The sequence below is a fragment of the Ambystoma mexicanum genome, chromosome 5p (assembly GCF_040938575.1).
Source record: "Ambystoma mexicanum isolate Mex_15411 chromosome 5p, UKY_AmexF1_1, whole genome shotgun sequence".
Classification (NCBI taxonomy): Eukaryota; Metazoa; Chordata; class Amphibia; order Caudata; family Ambystomatidae; genus Ambystoma; species Ambystoma mexicanum.
In genome coordinates this window covers 741,746,798-741,765,621 of record NC_090930.1, presented here as the reverse complement: position 1 = coordinate 741,765,621, position 18,824 = coordinate 741,746,798, and the positions used below count along the sequence as shown (strand labels likewise).

The 18,824-nt window shown below is 39.2% G+C and overlaps 15 non-coding genes across 15 annotated transcripts; 8 read left to right on the top strand and 7 right to left on the bottom strand.

Annotated features, from left to right (window-relative positions):
• Nucleotides 1–379: 379 nt before the first annotated feature.
• TRNAQ-CUG (transfer RNA glutamine (anticodon CUG)) lies at nt 380–451 on the top strand. The gene has a single exon. It is a non-coding gene; the product is annotated as a tRNA-Gln (tRNA).
• A 913-nt stretch (nt 452–1,364) lies between these two features.
• TRNAQ-UUG (transfer RNA glutamine (anticodon UUG)) lies at nt 1,365–1,436 on the bottom strand. Its single transcript has one exon. It is a non-coding gene; the product is annotated as a tRNA-Gln (tRNA).
• Nucleotides 1,437–1,695: 259 nt separating this feature from the next.
• On the top strand, nt 1,696–1,767 carry TRNAQ-CUG (transfer RNA glutamine (anticodon CUG)). Its single transcript has one exon. It is a non-coding gene; the product is annotated as a tRNA-Gln (tRNA).
• Nucleotides 1,768–2,647: 880 nt separating this feature from the next.
• On the bottom strand, nt 2,648–2,719 carry TRNAQ-UUG (transfer RNA glutamine (anticodon UUG)). Its single transcript has one exon. It is a non-coding gene; the product is annotated as a tRNA-Gln (tRNA).
• Nucleotides 2,720–5,084: 2,365 nt separating this feature from the next.
• On the top strand, nt 5,085–5,156 carry TRNAQ-CUG (transfer RNA glutamine (anticodon CUG)). The gene has a single exon. It is a non-coding gene; the product is annotated as a tRNA-Gln (tRNA).
• Nucleotides 5,157–6,069: 913 nt separating this feature from the next.
• TRNAQ-UUG (transfer RNA glutamine (anticodon UUG)) lies at nt 6,070–6,141 on the bottom strand. Its single transcript has one exon. It is a non-coding gene; the product is annotated as a tRNA-Gln (tRNA).
• Nucleotides 6,142–6,400: 259 nt separating this feature from the next.
• On the top strand, nt 6,401–6,472 carry TRNAQ-CUG (transfer RNA glutamine (anticodon CUG)). The gene has a single exon. It is a non-coding gene; the product is annotated as a tRNA-Gln (tRNA).
• Nucleotides 6,473–7,353: 881 nt separating this feature from the next.
• On the bottom strand, nt 7,354–7,425 carry TRNAQ-UUG (transfer RNA glutamine (anticodon UUG)). The gene has a single exon. It is a non-coding gene; the product is annotated as a tRNA-Gln (tRNA).
• Nucleotides 7,426–9,805: 2,380 nt separating this feature from the next.
• On the top strand, nt 9,806–9,877 carry TRNAQ-CUG (transfer RNA glutamine (anticodon CUG)). The gene has a single exon. It is a non-coding gene; the product is annotated as a tRNA-Gln (tRNA).
• A 913-nt stretch (nt 9,878–10,790) lies between these two features.
• On the bottom strand, nt 10,791–10,862 carry TRNAQ-UUG (transfer RNA glutamine (anticodon UUG)). Its single transcript has one exon. It is a non-coding gene; the product is annotated as a tRNA-Gln (tRNA).
• Nucleotides 10,863–11,121: 259 nt separating this feature from the next.
• Nucleotides 11,122–11,193, top strand: TRNAQ-CUG (transfer RNA glutamine (anticodon CUG)). The gene has a single exon. It is a non-coding gene; the product is annotated as a tRNA-Gln (tRNA).
• Nucleotides 11,194–14,472: 3,279 nt separating this feature from the next.
• TRNAQ-CUG (transfer RNA glutamine (anticodon CUG)) lies at nt 14,473–14,544 on the top strand. Its single transcript has one exon. It is a non-coding gene; the product is annotated as a tRNA-Gln (tRNA).
• A 913-nt stretch (nt 14,545–15,457) lies between these two features.
• On the bottom strand, nt 15,458–15,529 carry TRNAQ-UUG (transfer RNA glutamine (anticodon UUG)). Its single transcript has one exon. It is a non-coding gene; the product is annotated as a tRNA-Gln (tRNA).
• A 259-nt stretch (nt 15,530–15,788) lies between these two features.
• Nucleotides 15,789–15,860, top strand: TRNAQ-CUG (transfer RNA glutamine (anticodon CUG)). Its single transcript has one exon. It is a non-coding gene; the product is annotated as a tRNA-Gln (tRNA).
• An 881-nt stretch (nt 15,861–16,741) lies between these two features.
• TRNAQ-UUG (transfer RNA glutamine (anticodon UUG)) lies at nt 16,742–16,813 on the bottom strand. Its single transcript has one exon. It is a non-coding gene; the product is annotated as a tRNA-Gln (tRNA).
• Between the last annotated feature and the right edge of the window lie 2,011 nt (nt 16,814–18,824).

The window sequence follows — 18,824 nt, the reverse complement described above, 5'->3', positions numbered from 1 at the left end:
GCATTTTGAAGCTCATTCACAACCAGTTCATGCCCGTTCTCTCCATTTTGGCTTTCTGGCTGGCCGAGGGGCCCTTCAGTAATGTTCTTTGCTAACCATTACACCATGGGCCCCTTGCTGGTGCAACCTGACAGAGTTGTAACAGAAATGAGAATCGAGATCTCATGCATCATTTTAACAAACTCATATTCCTAGCCCACGGATATTATGCAAATGTGGAACTGTTTAGTTGGTTGTTGCGCAATAGCAAACTCTTTGCTTTACAGCTCATTTGGATAGGATTCTTCCTCTGGAGGCATAAGATAAAAGAATATTGCATACATTCTCTAAAAGGCTCTTTTTTTGCTGCAATGACGTTCATCATGTCACTAAGTATGTAGGTTCCATGGTGTAATGGTTAGCACTCTGGACTCTGAATCCAGCGATCCGAGTTCAAATCTCGGTGGGACCTTGGGAATTACTGTGTTTTTTTTCCTCTCAGTGTCTTGTTTTAATAGCAATGACGCTGCTGTGTCGCCCACTTTCATAGCATTATTCCCTGGGTGCATTTGAAAAAAGAAAGATTTTCCATGGATGACGCTCTTTAGCCACAATGAAACCCACCACTTTATGTGGTGTGAAAGACCCATGGTGTAATGGTAGCACCCTGGAGGTTGAATCCAATAATTTGCATTCAAATCTCTGTAAGAGTTTACCATCAGTCGAACCTTTCCCTTATCGTTTATTGTGGATGTCTTCTTTGAAGAAAGGTATGATCCAACTAAAGTAAGTACATTCACGAATGGGCCCTTGGTCGGTACAAACAGTATTTATACACCTCAGGCCTTTTGTGAATTAAGAAAAGTGTGTTCTTCGTTCTATTTTTCATCTCAAACTGATACCTTCATTTTACAAACATGTAAAGACTGTTAAGACGCTTGATTAATATCATTGATTCTGAATGTGGTCGCTTTTCATAGGATTAACCCTTTAACAATTTTGAAAGAGAATGGCGATACAATAGAGCTGCTTTTCCCAAAATGGTATTATTAATGTTGTTGCTGCATCTTCAAGTAAAAAGAGAATCCATTGGGTCACAGATTGAGCATGTTTCTTAACATTGAGTTAAGTTTGAAAATTTCAAATCTTTTATGTATGTTTCCGATGCAGATCTGCCCATCGACTCAGAATGACCTCACTGTTCATACATTTAAAAAAAATGCATAAAGGTTAAGGTGCTAGGCACAAAAGTGGATTTTTATGAAAAGTTATGCCAGAGAGTGAGAGCGAAAATGAATACCCTACACCACTAACCTTATGAATATTACTATCTTTGGCCTACAATTTAAGACAACAAGGAGACAAAGTGTGTTAGAGCAAGAGAGAGGTTCCACCGAGACTTGAACTCGGATCGCTGGATTCAAAGTCCAAAGTGCTAACCATTACACCATGGAACCCTTGTTGAGCAGAGCTTCATAAGGGCAATGAGAATATAGGGCACAGTCAAGATTTTTACTGACCTATAGTAACCGTTTACTGATATTATATCGAAGCAGCACTGTTGCTGTTGGATGCTGTGCAATCGCAAAGTATTGGCTTCATGTCTCATTTGGATCAAATTCTTCCTCTGGAGTCTAATGATATAGGAATATTACATATTTTCTCTGATGTGCTCTGTTTTTCCAGAATGAAGTGCATCATGCTACTGAATATGTGGGTTCCATGGTGTAATGGTTAGCACTCTGGACTCTGAATCCAGCGATCCGAGTTCAAGTCTCGGTGGGACCTTGGGGCTGCTTCTCTTTTAGAGTTGCCTTTCATTTGCAGATAGATATAACAGCAATAGCTTTGCTTTACAGCCCACTTTGATGGCAGTCTTCTTTGACCAAAGAATATTAATAGTTTCTGGGGATGACTCTCTTTTGCCACAAAGAAACTGCCCTCTCTCATATCTCCAAAGCTCCAAGGTATAATGGCTATTAAACTGGCTTTTGATCTCAGCGATTTGCATTGAAAGCCCACGAGGTCCCTAAAATCAGTTGAATTGTTTCCTGATAATTTAGAGTTTATTTCTTCTTTCGAGAAAGGTGTGATCCAAATAAAGTAAGTACATTTAAACAAGGGCACTTGATCAGTAAATGCACTACTTTCTAGAACTCATAACTCTTGTAAGTTATAAAAAGTTTGCTCTCCATACGGTTTGTCAACTCAAAGAATTACATTTTTTACACATTTAATAAGACCATCAAATTGCTTGAAACATAGGAATGATTGTGAAAGTGAATATGATTCACCAAAATAATTGTATAACATTTTTTAATGTTAATAAATAGGGCTTTTTCCAATCTTTTCACATCAATGTTGTTTCTGCATGTTCCAGTGAGCAGAGAATCTACTGCACATAGTGTGTACATTTTTCTTTTCATAGAGTTAAGGTTGGACATTATTCATCTGTGGAAAATGTTTCTGAGAGATATCTGGGTGCCCACTCTGATTGACCTTAGGGATTGTACATTAACGATATGTAGTTGCATCACTGTATTGGTATCAGGCACCAAAGTGCATTTAAATGTAATGTCGTGCAGAGAGAGTCGACTGAACTTCTGAATATTAACTCTGTTGAATTGTAATTTGAGAAATTAGAAAATGGAGTGTAAGAGCAAGATAACGGTCCCACCGAGACTTGAACTCGGATCGTTGGATTCAAAGTCCAAAGTGCTAACCATTACACCATGGAACCCTTGCAAGATGTACCTGAGAGCGTTGAATCAGAAATGGCAATATAGAGCACATTTACAATTTTTACAGATTCATAGTCCCAATTGACTGATATCATACAAACACAGCGATGTTGTCGATTGACGTTGTGCTATAGCAATCTCTGTGCTTTATAGAGCATGTAGATCAAATTCTTCCTCTTGAGGCATATGATTAAGCAATATTAAATATTGTTTCTGACTGCCTCTGTTTTGGCATAATGAAGTTCAGCATTTGCGGAAGTATTTAGGTTCCATGGTCTAATGGTTAGTAGGCTGGACTCTGAATTTAGTAATCTGACATGTTATAGCTATATTTTGTTTTCCTTTGGGTGTATTGTCATTTTATGCACATAGATTTCCTAGCAGTGGCTGTGATGAATAGTTCAATTTGATAGCAGCTTCCTTTTGAGAATTTGAAAAAAAAAGAATTAAATAGTCTCTCTGGATGACTCTGCTTTGATTTCTATGTGCACATCCCTTTTGCGTTTCAGAGGGATTGACCAACATACACAACAGTGCTTGGAAGACCTCTTCCTCCCTCATGGCATGTAAAGCTAACCTCTCTCCTACCGTGTGTTTTTTTACTTTTTAACTTCCCCTTCCGAGTCATGATCATGTAACTGAATTTACATTTTTAGATTTTAACTGCAGTAGTTGCTTGTTTTTCATTTTTATTTTTTGTGTACGCATGCATCCCTTTTTGTGGGGAGGGGGGAGTGATGTCTGTTTACTTATATTAGCTAATATAGGTCATTTTATGTCCGCTTACAATATGTGTCAGGATTTTTTATGTCGTTTCCAATCAATGTCTAATATCAAGTGGTTTGCAGCAGTCATACAAAGGCACGTAACACCCCCAAAACACCTACATAAATTAGAAATACTCCGGAAGAGTACTCAGTTTATGAAAAGGCGGTGAATCCCAAATAGAACTGTAAATGTAAGCTAGCAAGCAGACCGTGCACCCCTGTTTGGAACTATGACCTGTGTGTTGCCCTCTATTAACAGAACAATGTAACTGCAGCCCATGTCACATAAAATAGAAAGTAGAGATTATGCAAATTAACTCCCAGAAGAGCCTGGTGTCACCCCAAAAGGTGTCATGCTTTTCACACCAAGAAACATCCACACATAGATCCCTGCGAACCTCAAAAACGTACAGGAAACCCTGTCCAGCGCTTTGCTCCCAGAGGAGATAAGGTTGAAAAACCACCATATGTTAAAAGTGTCCATAATCCATGCCAGCTGCCCTGTCTATAGAACCTGGCCGTTCGTGGCCGTCTGGGGCCTAGGGGCATGAGTGGAAGGGTTTAACCTGCCTGGGTTCTTGGGCATGGTTTCATCATGCCTCAGTTTACAATGGCACTCTGCCACTTTGTCAGGCTTTAAAGAAGCCTGACTCCTGCAGAGCAAAAGATCTGATTATTTCCTTACATGTTTTGTACGTAAGAATGCGGATGGTGCTCTGAGCCTCCTATGGTGGTTATTAAGCATGGTATACATACCATAGCATGTAACTGTGCCTACAAATGGAACATTTTGTTCATTTATTAGGGAGTTGTGAAAATGGCAAAATCAAATTGCCATTACTGACACAGACCAGCTGCCGCTGTCCGGACATTTCGTCGAAAGACATTTCGTCGACGTAATTTGGTCGAAAGCCAAATGGTCGATTTTTTTATTTATTTATATATATATTTTTTAGGTTGTAGTTTAGGGAAAAAAAGGGTTTTTTAGAAAAAAAGGGGGTTGGGGGGACCCCCCCAAACCCCCCCCCAAAAAAAAATGTGAAAATAAAAAACAAAGCAATTCGACCATTTGGTTTTCGACCAAATGGTTTCGACCAATTGTCCTGTCGACAAATTTTTTTCGACGAAATGTCTGGCAACCCAGCTGCCGACTGTTGCTATTGACAGGAGTTCCAGGTGTATAAACTGAGGAGATCACCAGTTCAATTACCTGTGAACGCATTTTGAAGCTCATTCACAACCAGTTCATGCCCGTTCTCTCCATTTTGGCTTTCTGGCTGGCCGAGGGGCCCTTCAGTAATGTTCTTTGCTAACCATTACACCATGGGCCCCTTGCTGGTGCAACCTGACAGAGTTGTAACAGAAATGAGAATCGAGATCTCATGCATCATTTTAACAAACTCATATTCCTAGCCCACGGATATTATGCAAATGTGGAACTGTTTAGTTGGTTGTTGCGCAATAGCAAACTCTTTGCTTTACAGCTCATTTGGATAGGATTCTTCCTCTGGAGGCATAAGATAAAAGAATATTGCATACATTCTCTAAAAGGCTCTTTTCTTGCTGCAATGACGTTCATCATGTCACTAAGTATGTAGGTTCCATGGTGTAATGGTTAGCACTCTGGACTCTGAATCCAGCGATCCGAGTTCAAATCTCGGTGGGACCTTGGGAATTACTGTGTTTGTTTTCCTCTCAGTGTCTTGTTTTAATAGCAATGATGCTGCTGTGTCGCCCACTTTCATAGCATTATTCCCTGGGTGCATTTGAAAAAAGAAAGATTTTCCATGGATGACGCTCTTTAGCCACAATGAAACCCACCACTTTCTGTGGTGTGAAAGACCCATGGTGTAATGGTAGCACCCTGGAGGTTGAATCCAATAATTTGCATTCAAATCTCTGTAAGAGTTTACCATCAGTCGAACCTTTCCCTTATCGTTTATTGTGGATGTCTTCTTTGAAGAAAGGTATGATCCAACTAAAGTAAGTACATTCACGAATGGGCCCTTGGTCGGTACAAACAGTATTTATACACCTCAGGCCTTTTGTGAATTAAGAAAAGTGTGTTCTTCGTTCTATTTTTCATCTCAAACTGATACCTTCATTTTACAAACATGTAAAGACTGTTAAGACGCTTGATTAACATCATTGATTCTAAATGTGGTCGCTTTTCATAGGATTAACCCTTTAACAATTTTGAAAGAGAATGGCGATACAATAGAGCTGCTTTTCCCAAAATGGTATTATTAATGTTGTTGCTGCATCTTCAAGTAAAAAGAGAATCCATTGGGTCACAGATTGAGCATGTTTCTTAACATTGAGTTAAGTTTGAAAATTTCAAATCTTTTATGTATGTTTCCGATGCAGATCTGCCCATCGACTCAGAATGACCTCACTGTTCATACATTTAAAAAAAATGCATAAAGGTTAAGGTGCTAGGCACAAAAGTGGATTTTTATGAAAAGTTATGCCAGAGAGTGAGAGCGAAAATGAATACCCTACACCACTAACCTTATGAATATTACTATCTTTGGCCTATAATTTAAGACAACAAGGAGACAAAGTGTGTTAGAGCAAGAGAGAGGTTCCACCGAGACTTGAACTCGGATCGCTGGATTCAAAGTCCAAAGTGCTAACCATTACACCATGGAACCCTTGTTGAGCAGAGCTTCATAAGGGCAATGAGAATATAGGGCACAGTCAAGATTTTTACTGACCTATAGTAACCGTTTACTGATATTATATCGAAGCAGCACTGTTGCTGTTGGATGCTGTGCAATCGCAAAGTATTGGCTTCATGTCTCATTTGGATCAAATTCTTCCTCTGGAGTCTAATGATATAGGAATATTACATATTTTCTCTGATGTGCTCTGTTTTTCCAGAATGAAGTGCATCATGCTACTGAATATGTGGGTTCCATGGTGTAATGGTTAGCACTCTGGACTCTGAATCCAGCGATCCGAGTTCAAGTCTCGGTGGGACCTTGGGGCTGCTTCTCTTTTAGAGTTGCCTTTCATTTGCAGATAGATATAACAGCAATAGCTTTGCTTTACAGCCCACTTTGATGGCAGTCTTCTTTGACCAAAGAATATTAATAGTTTCTGGGGATGACTCTCTTTTGCCACAAAGAAACTGCCCACTCTCATATCTCCAAATCTCCAAGGTATAATGGCTATTAAACTGGCTTTTGATCTCAGCGATTTGCATTGAAAGCCCAGGAGGCCCCTAAAATCAGTTGAATTGTTTCCTGATAATTTAGAGTTTATTTCTTCTTTCGAGAAAGGTGTGATCCAAATAAAGTAAGTACATTTAAACAAGGGCACTTGATCAGTAAATGCACTACTTTCTAGAACTCATAACTCTTGTAAGTTATAAAAAGTTTGCTCTCCATACAGTTTGTCAACTCAAAGAATTACATTTTTTACACATTTAATAAGACCATCAAATTGCTTGAAACATAGGAATGATTGTGAAAGTGAATATGATTCACCAAAATAATTGTATAACATTTTTTAATGTTAATAAAATAGGGCTTTTTCCAATCTTTTCACATCAATGTTGTTTCTGCATGTTCCAGTGAGCAGAGAATCTACTGCACATAGTGTGTACATTTTTCTTTTCATAGAGTTAAGGTTGGACATTATTCATCTGTGGAAAATGTTTCTGAGAGATATCTGGGTGCCCACTCTGATTGACCTTAGGGATTGTACATTAACGATATGTAGTTGCATCACTGTATTGGTATCAGGCACCAAAGTGCATTTAAATGTAATGTCGTGCAGAGAGAGTCGACTGAACTTCTGAATATTAACTCTGTTGAATTGTAATTTGAGAAATTAGAAAATGGAGTGTAAGAGCAAGATAACGGTCCCACCGAGACCTGAACTCGGATCGTTGGATTCAAAGTCCAAAGTGCTAACCATTACACCATGGAACCCTTGCAAGATGCACCTGAGAGCGTTGAATCAGAAATGGCAATATAGAGCACATTTACAATTTTTACAGATTCATAGTCCCAATTGACTGATATCATACAAACACAGCGATGTTGTCGATTGACGTTGTGCTATAGCAATCTCTGTGCTTTATAGAGCATGTAGATCAAATTCTTCCTCTTGAGGCATATGATTAAGCAATATTAAATATTGTTTCTGACTGCCTCTGTTTTGGCATAATGAAGTTCAGCATTTGCGGAAGTATTTAGGTTCCATGGTCTAATGGTTAGTAGGCTGGACTCTGAATTTAGTAATCTGACATGTTATTGCTATATTTTGTTTTCCTTTGGGTGTATTGTCATTTTATGCACATAGATTTCCTAGCAGTGGCTGTGATGAATAGTTCAATTTGATAGCAGCTTCCTTTTGAGAATTTGAAAAAAAAAGAATTAAATAGTCTCTCTGGATGACTCTGCTTTGATTTCTATGTGCACATCCCTTTTGCGTTTCAGAGGGATTGACCAACATACACAACAGTGCTTGGAAGACCTCTTCCTCCCTCATGGCATGTAAAGCTAACCTCTCTCCTACCGTGTGTTTTTTTACTTTTTAACTTCCCCTTCCGAGTCATGATCATGTAACTGAATTTACATTTTTAGATTTTAACTGCAGTAGTTGCTTGTTTTTCATTTTTATTTTTTGTGTACGCATACATCCCTTTTTGTGGGGAGGGGGGAGTGATGTCTGTTTACTTATATTAGCTAATATAGGTCATTTTATGTCCGCTTACAATATGTGTCAGGATTTTTTATGTCGTTTCCAATCAATGTCTAATATCAAGTGGTTTGCAGCAGTCATACAAAGGCACGTAACACCCCCAAAACACCTACATAAATTAGAAATACTCCGGAAGAGTACTCAGTTTATGAAAAGGCGGTGAATCCCAAACAGAACTGTAAATGTAAGCTAGCAAGCAGACCGTGCACCCCTGTTTGGAACTATGACCTGTGTGTTGCCCTCTATTAACAGAACAATGTAACTGCAGCCCATGTCACATAAAATAGAAAGTAGAGATTATGCAAATTAACTCCCAGAAGAGCCTGGTGTCACCCCAAAAGGTGTCATGCTTTTCACACCAAGAAACATCCACACATAGATCCCTGCGAACCTCAAAAACGTACAGGAAACCCTGTCCAGCGCTTTGCTCCCAGAGGAGATAAGGTTGAAAAACCACCATATGTTAAAAGTGTCCATAATCCATGCCAGCTGCCCTGTCTATAGAACCTGGCCGTTCGTGGCCGTCCGGGGCCTAGGGGCATGAGTGGAAGGGTTTAACCTGCCTGGGTTCTTGGGCATGGTTTCATCATGCCTCAGTTTACAATGGCACTCTGCCACTTTGTCAGGCTTTAAAGAAGCCTGACTGCTGCAGAGCAAAAGATCTGATTATTTCCTTACATGTTTTGTACATAAGAATGCGGATGGTGCTCTGAGCCTCCTATGGTGGTTATTAAGCATGGTATACATACCATAGCATGTAACTGTGCCTACAAATGGAACATTTTGTTCATTTATTAGGGAGTTGTGAAAATGGCAAAATCAAATTGCCATTACTGACACAGACCAGCTGCCGCTGTCCGGACATTTCGTCGAAAGACATTTCGTCGAAAGACATTTGGTCGACGTAATTTGGTCGAAAGCCAAATGGTCGATTTTTTTATTTATTTATATATATATTTTTTAGGTTGTAGTTTAGGGGAAAAAAGGGGTTTTTAGAAAAAAAGGGGGTTGGGGGGACCCCCCCAAACCCCCCCCCAAAAAAAAATGTGAAAATAAAAAACAAAGCAATTCGACCATTTGGTTTTCGACCAAATGGTTTCGACCAATTGTCCTGTCGACAAATTTTTTTCGACGAAATGTCTGGCAACCCAGCTGCCGACTGTTGCTATTGACAGGAGTTCCAGGTGTATAAACTGAGGAGATCACCAGTTCAATTACCTGTGAACGCATTTTGAAGCTCATTCACAACCAGTTCATGCCCGTTCTCTCCATTTTGGCTTTCTGGCTGGCCGAGGGGCCCTTCAGTAATGTTCTTTGCTAACCATTACACCATGGGCCCCTTGCTGGTGCAACCTGACAGAGTTGTAACAGAAATGAGAATCGAGATCTCATGCATCATTTTAACAAACTCATATTCCTAGCCCACGGATATTATGCAAATGTGGAACTGTTTAGTTGGTTGTTGCGCAATAGCAAACTCTTTGCTTTACAGCTCATTTGGATAGGATTCTTCCTCTGGAGGCATAAGATAAAAGAATATTGCATACATTCTCTAAAAGGCTCTTTTTTTGCTGCAATGACGTTCATCATGTCACTAAGTATGTAGGTTCCATGGTGTAATGGTTAGCACTCTGGACTCTGAATCCAGCGATCCGAGTTCAAATCTCGGTGGGACCTTGGGAATTACTGTGTTTGTTTTCCTCTCAGTGTCTTGTTTTAATAGCAATGACGCTGCTGTGTCGCCCACTTTCATAGCATTATTCCCTGGGTGCATTTGAAAAAAGAAAGATTTTCCATGGATGACGCTCTTTAGCCACAATGAAACCCACCACTTTATGTGGTGTGAAAGACCCATGGTGTAATGATAGCACCCTGGAGGTTGAATCCAATAATTTGCATTCAAATCTCTGTAAGAGTTTACCATCAGTCGAACCTTTCCCTTATCGTTTATTGTGGATGTCTTCTTTGAAGAAAGGTATGATCCAACTAAAGTAAGTACATTCACGAATGGGCCCTTGGTCGGTACAAACAGTATTTATACACCTCAGGCCTTTTGTGAATTAAGAAAAGTGTGTTCTTCGTTCTATTTTTCATCTCAAACTGATACCTTCATTTTACAAACATGTAAAGACTGTTAAGACGCTTGATTAATATCATTGATTCTGAATGTGGTCGCTTTTCATAGGATTAACCCTTTAACAATTTTGAAAGAGAATGGCGATACAATAGAGCTGCTTTTCCCAAAATGGTATTATTAATGTTGTTGCTGCATCTTCAAGTAAAAAGAGAATCCATTGGGTCACAGATTGAGCATGTTTCTTAACATTGAGTTAAGTTTGAAAATTTCAAATCTTTTATGTATGTTTCCGATGCAGATCTGCCCATCGACTCAGAATGACCTCACTGTTCATACATTTAAAAAAAATGCATAAAGGTTAAGGTGCTAGGCACAAAAGTGGATTTTTATGAAAAGTTATGCCAGAGAGTGAGAGCGAAAATGAATACCCTACACCACTAACCTTATGAATATTACTATCTTTGGCCTATAATTTAAGACAACAAGGAGACAAAGTGTGTTAGAGCAAGAGAGAGGTTCCACCGAGACTTGAACTCGGATCGCTGGATTCAAAGTCCAAAGTGCTAACCATTACACCATGGAACCCTTGTTGAGCAGAGCTTCATAAGGGCAATGAGAATATAGGGCACAGTCAAGATTTTTACTGACCTATAGTAACCGTTTACTGATATTATATCGAAGCAGCACTGTTGCTGTTGGATGCTGTGCAATCGCAAAGTATTGGCTTCATGTCTCATTTGGATCAAATTCTTCCTCTGGAGTCTAATGATATAGGAATATTACATATTTTCTCTGATGTGCTCTGTTTTTCCAGAATGAAGTGCATCATGCTACTGAATATGTGGGTTCCATGGTGTAATGGTTAGCACTCTGGACTCTGAATCCAGCGATCCGAGTTCAAGTCTCGGTGGGACCTTGGGGCTGCTTCTCTTTTAGAGTTGCCTTTCATTTGCAGATATATATAACAGCAATAGCTTTGCTTTACAGCCCACTTTGATGGCAGTCTTCTTTGACCAAAGAATATTAATAGTTTCTGGCGATGACTCTCTTTTGCCACAAAGAAACTGCCCACTCTCATATCTCCAAAGCTCCAAGGTATAATGGCTATTAAACTGGCTTTTGATCTCAGCGATTTGCATTGAAAGCCCAGGAGGCCCCTAAAATCAGTTGAATTGTTTCCTGATAATTTAGAGTTTATTTCTTCTTTCGAGAAAGGTGTGATCCAAATAAAGTAAGTACATTTAAACAAGGGCACTTGATCAGTAAATGCACTACTTTCTAGAACTCATAACTCTTGTAAGTTATAAAAAGTTTGCTCTCCATACAGTTTGTCAACTCAAAGAATTACATTTTTTACACATTTAATAAGACCATCAAATTGCTTGAAACATAGGAATGATTGTGAAAGTGAATATGATTCACCAAAATAATTGTATAACATTTTTTAATGTTAATAAAATAGGGCTTTTTCCAATCTTTTCACATCAATGTTGTTTCTGCATGTTCCAGTGAGCAGAGAATCTACTGCACATAGTGTGTACATTTTTCTTTTCATAGAGTTAAGGTTGGACATTATTCATCTGTGGAAAATGTTTCTGAGAGATATCTGGGTGCCCACTCTGATTGACCTTAGGGATTGTACATTAACGATATGTAGTTGCATCACTGTATTGGTATCAGGCACCAAAGTGCATTTAAATGTAATGTTGTGCAGAGAGAGTCGACTGAACTTCTGAATATTAACTCTGTTGAATTGTAATTTGAGAAATTAGAAAATGGAGTGTAAGAGCAAGATCGTTGGATTCAAAGTCCAAAGTGCTAACCATTACACCAGGGAACCCTTGCAAGATGCACCTGAGAGCGATGAATCAGAAATGGCAATATAGAGCACATTTACAATTTTTACAGATTCATAGTCCCAATTGACTGATATCATACAAACACAGCGATGTTGTCGATTGACGTTGTGCTATAGCAATCTCTGTGCTTTATAGAGCATGTAGATCAAATTCTTCCTCTTGAGGCATATGATTAAGCAATATTAAATATTGTTTCTGACTGCCTCTGTTTTGGCATAATGAAGTTCAGCATTTGCGGAAGTATTTAGGTTCCATGGTCTAATGGTTAGTAGGCTGGACTCTGAATTTAGTAATCTGACATGTTATAGCTATATTTTGTTTTCCTTTGGGTGTATTGTCATTTTATGCACATAGATTTCCTAGCAGTGGCTGTGATGAATAGTTCAATTTGATAGCAGCTTCCTTTTGAGAATTTGAAAAAAAAAGAATTAAATAGTCTCTCTGGATGACTCTGCTTTGATTTCTATGTGCACATCCCTTTTGCGTTTCAGAGGGATTGACCAACATACACAACAGTGCTTGGAAGACCTCTTCCTCCCTCATGGCATGTAAAGCTAACCTCTCTCCTACCGTGTGTTTTTTTACTTTTTAACTTCCCCTTCCGAGTCATGATCATGTAACTGAATTTACATTTTTAGATTTTAACTGCAGTAGTTGCTTGTTTTTCATTTTTATTTTTTGTGTACGCATACATCCCTTTTTGTGGGGAGGGGGGAGTGATGTCTGTTTACTTATATTAGCTAATATAGGTCATTTTATGTCCGCTTACAATATGTGTCAGGATTTTTTATGTCGTTTCCAATCAATGTCTAATATCAAGTGGTTTGCAGCAGTCATACCAAGGCACGTAACACCCCCAAAACACCTACATAAGTTAGAAATACTCCGGAAGAGTACTCAGTTTATGAAAAGGCGGTGAATCCCAAATAGAACTGTAAATGTAAGCTAGCAAGCAGACTGTGCACCCCTGTTTGGAACTATGACCTGTGTGTTGCCCTCTATTAACAGAACAATGTAACTGCAGCCCATGTCACATAAAATAGAATGTAGAGATTATGCAAATTAACTCCCAGAAGAGCCCGGTGTCACCCCAAAAGGTGTCATGCTTTTCACACCAAGAAACATCCACACATAGATCCCTGCGAACCTCAAAAACGTACAGGAAACCCTGTCCAGCGCTTTGCTCCCAGAGGAGATAAGGTTGAAAAACCACCCTATGTTAAAAGTGTCCATAATCCATGCCAGCTGCCCTGTCTATAGAACCTGGCCGTTCGGGGCCTAGGGGCATGAGTGGAAGGGTTTAACCTGCCTGGGTTCTTGGGCATGGTTTCATCATGCCTCAGTTTACAATGGCACTCTGCCACTTTGTCAGGCTTTAAAGAAGCCTGACTCCTGCAGAGCAAAAGATCTGATTATTTCCTTACATGTTTTGTACGTAAGAATGCGGATGGTGCTCTGAGCCTCCTATGGTGGTTATTAAGCATGGTATACATACCATAGCATGTAACTGTGCCTACAAATGGAACATTTTGTTCATTTATTAGGGAGTTGTGAAAATGGCAAAATCAAATTGCCATTACTGACACAGACCAGCTGCCGCTGTCCGGACATTTCGTCGAAAGACATTTGGTCGACGTAATTTGGTCGAAAGCCAAATGGTCGATTTTTTTATTTATTTATATATATATTTTTTAGGTTGTAGTTTAGGGAAAAAAATGGGTTTTTAGAAAAAAAGGGGGTTGGGGGGACCCCCCCAAACCCCCTCCCAAAAAAAAATGTGAAAATAAAAAACAAAGCAATTCGACCATTTGGTTTTCGACCAAATGGTTTCGACCAATTGTCCTGTCGACAAATTTTTTTCGACGAAATGTCTGGCAACCCAGCTGCCGACTGTTGCTATTGACAGGAGTTCCAGGTGTATAAACTGAGGAGATCAGCAGTTCAATTACCTGTGAACGCATTTTGAAGCTCATTCACAACCAGTTCATGCCCGTTCTCTCCATTTTGGCTTTCTGGCTGGCCGAGGGGCCCTTCAGTAATGTTCTTTGCTAACCATTACACCATGGGCCCCTTGCTGGTGCAACCTGACAGAGTTGTAACAGAAATGAGAATCGAGATCTCATGCATCATTTTAACAAACTCATATTCCTAGCCCACGGATATTATGCAAATGTGGAACTGTTTAGTTGGTTGTTGCGCAATAGCAAACTCTTTGCTTTACAGCTCATTTGGATAGGATTCTTCCTCTGGAGGCATAAGATAAAAGAATATTGCATACATTCTCTAAAAGGCTCTTTTTTTGCTGCAATGACGTTCATCATGTCACTAAGTATGTAGGTTCCATGGTGTAATGGTTAGCACTCTGGACTCTGAATCCAGCGATCCGAGTTCAAATCTCGGTGGGACCTTGGGAATTACTGTGTTTGTTTTCCTCCCAGTGTCTTGTTTTAATAGCAATGACGCTGCTGTGTCGCCCACTTTCATAGCATTATTCCCTGGGTGCATTTGAAAAAAGAAAGATTTTCCATGGATGACGCTCTTTAGCCACAATGAAACCCACCACTTTCTGTGGTGTGAAAGACCCATGGTGTAATGGTAGCACCCTGGAGGTTGAATCCAATAATTTGCATTCAAATCTCTGTAAGAGTTTACCATCAGTCGAACCTTTCCCTTATCGTTTATTGTGGATGTCTTCTTTGAAGAAAGGTATGATCCAACTAAAGTAAGTACATTCACGAATGGGCCCTTGGTCGGTACAAACAGTATTTATACACCTCAGGCCTTTTGTGAATTAAGAAAAGTGTGTTCTTCGTTCTATTTTTCATCTCAAACTGATACCTTCATTTTACAAACATGTAAAGACTGTTAAGACGCTTGATTAATATCATTGATTCTGAATGTGGTTGCTTTTCATAGGATTAACCCTTTAACAATTTTGAAAGAGAATGGCGATACAATAGAGCTGCTTTTCCCAAAATGGTATTATTAATGTTGTTGCTGCATCTTCAAGTAAAAAGAGAATCCATTGGGTCACAGATTGAGCATGTTTCTTAACATTGAGTTAAGTTTGAAAATTTCAAATCTTTTATGTATGTTTCCGATGCAGATCTGCCCATCGACTCAGAATGACCTCACTGTTCATACATTTAAAAAAAATGCATAAAGGTTAAGGTGCTAGGCACAAAAGTGGATTTTTATGAAAAGTTATGCCAGAGAGTGAGAGCGAAAATGAATACCCTACACCATTAACCTTATGAATATTACTATCTTTGGCCTATAATTTAAGACAACAAGGAGACAAAGTGTGTTAGAGCAAGAGAGAGGTTCCACCGAGACTTGAACTCGGATCGCTGGATTCAAAGTCCAAAGTGCTAACCATTACACCATGGAACCCTTGTTGAGCAGAGCTTCATAAGGGCAATGAGAATATAGGGCACAGTCAAGATTTTTACTGACCTATAGTAACCGTTTACTGATATTATATCGAAGCAGCACTGTTGCTGTTGGATGCTGTGCAATCGCAAAGTATTGGCTTCATGTCTCATTTGGATCAAATTCTTCCTCTGGAGTCTAATGATATAGGAATATTACATATTTTCTCTGATGTGCTCTGTTTTTCCAGAATGAAGTGCATCATGCTACTGAATATGTGGGTTCCATGGTGTAATGGTTAGCACTCTGGACTCTGAATCCAGCGATCCGAGTTCAAGTCTCGGTGGGACCTTGGGGCTGCTTCTCTTTTAGAGTTGCCTTTCATTTGCAGATAGATATAACAGCAATAGCTTTGCTTTACAGCCCACTTTGATGGCAGTCTTCTTTGACCAAAGAATATTAATAGTTTCTGGGGATGACTCTCTTTTGCCACAAAGAAACTGTGCACTCTCATATCTCCAAAGCTCCAAGGTATAATGGCTATTAAACTGGCTTTTGATCTCAGCGATTTGCATTGAAAGCCCAGGAGGCCCCTAAAATCAGTTGAATTGTTTCCTGATAATTTAGAGTTTATTTCTTCTTTCGAGAAAGGTGTGATCCAAATAAAGTAAGTACATTTAAACAAGGGCACTTGATCAGTAAATGCACTACTTTCTAGAACTCATAACTCTTGTAAGTTATAAAAAGTTTGCTCTCCATACAGTTTGTCAACTCAAAGAATTACATTTTTTACACATTTAATAAGACCATCAAATTGCTTGAAACATAGGAATGATTGTGAAAGTGAATATGATTCACCAAAATAATTGTATAACATTTTTTAATGTTAATAAAATAGGGCTTTTTCCAATCTTTTCACATCAATGTTGTTTCTGCATGTTCCAGTGAGCAGAGAATCTACTGCACATAGTGTGTACATTTTTCTTTTCATAGAGTTAAGGTTGGACATTATTCATCTGTGGAAAATGTTTCTGAGAGATATCTGGGTGCCCACTCTGATTGACCTTAGGGATTGTACATTAACGATATGTAGTTGCATCACTGTATTGGTATCAGGCACCAAAGTGCATTTAAATGTAATGTCGTGCAGAGAGAGTCGACTGAACTTCTGAATATTAACTCTGTTGAATTGTAATTTGAGAAATTAGAAAATGGAGTGTAAGAGCAAGATAACGGTCCCACCGAGACTTGAACTCGGATCGTTGGATTCAAAGTCCAAAGTGCTAACCATTACACCATGGAACCCTTGCAAGATGCACCTGAGAGCGTTGAATCAGAAATGGCAATATAGAGCACATTTACAATTTTTACAGATTCATAGTCCCAATTGACTGATATCATACAAACACAGCGATGTTGTCGATTGACGTTGTGCTATAGCAATCTCTGTGCTTTATAGAGCATGTAGATCAAATTCTTCCTCTTGAGGCATATGATTAAGCAATATTAAATATTGTTTCTGACTGCCTCTGTTTTGGCATAATGAAGTTCAGCATTTGCGGAAGTATTTAGGTTCCATGGTCTAATGGTTAGTAGGCTGGACTCTGAATTTAGTAATCTGACATGTTATAGCTATATTTTGTTTTCCTTTGGGTGTATTGTCATTTTATGCACATAGATTTCCTAGCAGTGGCTGTGATGAATAGTTCAATTTGATAGCAGCTTCCTTTTGAGAATTTGAAAAAAAAAGAATTAAATAGTCTCTCTGGATGACTCTGCTTTGATTTCTATGTGCACATCCCTTTTGCGTTTCAGAGGGATTGACCAACATACACAACAGTGCTTGGAAGACCTCTTCCTCCCTCATGGCATGTAAAGCTAACCTCTCTCCTACCGTGTGTTTTTTTACTTTTTAACTTCCCCTTCCGAGTCATGATCATGTAACTGAATTTACAATTTTAGATTTTAACTGCAGTAGATGCTTGTTTTTCATTTTTATTTTTTGTGTACGCATACATCCCTTTTTGTGGGGAGGGGGGAGTGATGTCTGTTTACTTATATTAGCTAATATAGGTCATTTTATGTCCGCTTACAATATGTGTCAGGATTTTTTATGTCGTTTCCAATCAATGTCTAATATCAAGTGGTTTGCAGCAGTCATACAAAGGCACGTAACACCCCCAAAACACCTACATAAGTTAGAAATACTCCGGAAGAGTACTCAGTTTATGAAAAGGCGGTGAATCCCAAATAGAACTGTAAATGTAAGCTAGCAAGCAGACTGTGCACCCCTGTTTGGAACTATGACCTGTGTGTTGCCCTCTATTAACAGAACAATGTAACTGCAGCCCATGTCACATAAAATAGAAAGTAGAGATTATGCAAATTAACTCCCAGAAGAGCCTGGTGTCACCCCAAAAGGTGTCATGCTTTTCACACCAAGAAACATCCACACATAGATCCCTGCGAACCTCAAAAACGTACAGGAAACCCTGTCCAGCGCTTTGCTCCCAGAGGAGATAAGGTTGAAAAACCACCCTATGTTAAAAGTGTCCATAATTCATGCCAGCTGCCCTGTCTATAGAACCTGGCCGTTTGTGGCCGTCGGGGCCTAGGGGCATGAGTGGAAGGGTTTAACCTGCCTGGGTTCTTGGGCATGGTTTCATCATGCCTCAGTTTACAATGGCACTCTGCCACTTTGTCAGGCTTTAAAGAAGCCTGACTCCTGCAGAGCAAAAGATCTGATTATTTCCTTACATGTTTTGTACGTAAGAATGCGGATGGTGCTCTGAGCCTCCTATGGTGGTTATTAAGCATGGTATACATACCATAGCATGTAACTGTGCCTACAAATGGAACATTTTGTTCATTTATTAGGGAGTTGTGAAAATGGCAAAATCAAATTGCCATTACTGACACAGACCAGCTGCCGCTGTCCGGACATTTCGTCGAAAGACATTTCGTCGAAAGACATTTGGTCGACGTAATTTGGTCGAAAGCCAAATGGTCGATTTTTTTATTTATTTATATATATATTTTTTAGGTTGTAGTTTAGGGAAAAAAATGGGTTTTTAGAAAAAAAGGGGGTTGGGGGGACCCCCCCAAACCCCCTCCCAAAAAAAAATGTGAAAATAAAAAACAAAGCAATTCGACCATTTGGTTTTCGACCAAATGGTTTTGACCAATTGTCCTGTCGACAAATTTTTTTCAACGAAATGTCTGGCAACCCAGCTGCCGACTGTTGCTATTGACAGGAGTTCCAGGTGTATAAACTGAGGAGATCACCAGTTCAATTACCTGTGAACGCATTTTGAAG